This window comes from Cucurbita pepo, chromosome 12, assembly GCF_057944985.1.
Source record: "Cucurbita pepo subsp. pepo isolate OVF chromosome 12, ASM5794498v1, whole genome shotgun sequence".
Taxonomy (NCBI): Eukaryota; Viridiplantae; Streptophyta; class Magnoliopsida; order Cucurbitales; family Cucurbitaceae; genus Cucurbita; species Cucurbita pepo.
This window is the reverse complement of record NC_141809.1, coordinates 8,265,166-8,265,895: the sequence shown is the minus strand read 5'-3', so window position 1 is coordinate 8,265,895 and position 730 is coordinate 8,265,166. Positions and strand designations below refer to the sequence as shown.

Here is a 730-nt window from a genome sequence, read left to right as displayed (position 1 = left end):
GTTGTCGTTTTAGTCTTCGATACATATTTATTTCAAGTTGCACTCGTAACTTAGTTGGTTAGAGCACTTGTTTTGCAAGCGAGAGGTCTTGAGTTCAACTCTCAACAAGAGCACAAATAAATTCAATGTTGTTAGACTGAATTCTAAAAGTTTAGCCTAAAGAGTCATTTTATATAAAACAAAATAATACAATTTTAATATTAGATTGAATTCCAAGAGTTTCATAACATATCTATTTCGTAATACAATTTTATTTGATTTGGGTTTACATTATAAAGACAAATTAGTATTTTGCTTATTTTTCTCATTCCTATAAATATGTCTCTTTGGTTTGTATTTTATGATACAATTCTATGTACAGTGTATTGTAGTAGTCTTTTCCGTTCTCTTCCCTAGTTGCTTGGGTGTTTATTCGTTTTGGCAATTCAAGAATTAGTATGTTTTTAGTTTCAAGTAGCTCTTGTAGCTCAGTTGGTTAGAGCACCCGTTTAGTAAGCGGGAGGTCTTGAGTTCAACTCTCAACAAGAGCATTATTGCCGTCAGGATTATCCAAAATGCTATTTTAAGTGAAAGATAACACATTATTTTAGTCTTCCATACATAGTTTTTCAAAGTCATTTGGTATCAGAGCTTTATGTTCTAGGTAGGCCAGCAAATACAGTATACAAATTATATGTTGCTCAATGGCCATTAGAGACAAAAAGTGAAGAAAATGAAAAATAAAAAGAAA

General features: G+C 31.1%; 1 non-coding gene across 1 annotated transcript; it reads left to right on the top strand.

Annotated features, from left to right (window-relative positions):
• The first annotated feature begins 456 nt into the window (after window positions 1-456).
• Window positions 457-530, top strand: TRNAT-AGU (transfer RNA threonine (anticodon AGU)). Its single transcript has one exon. It is a non-coding gene; the product is annotated as a tRNA-Thr (tRNA).
• The last annotated feature ends 200 nt before the right edge of the window (window positions 531-730 follow it).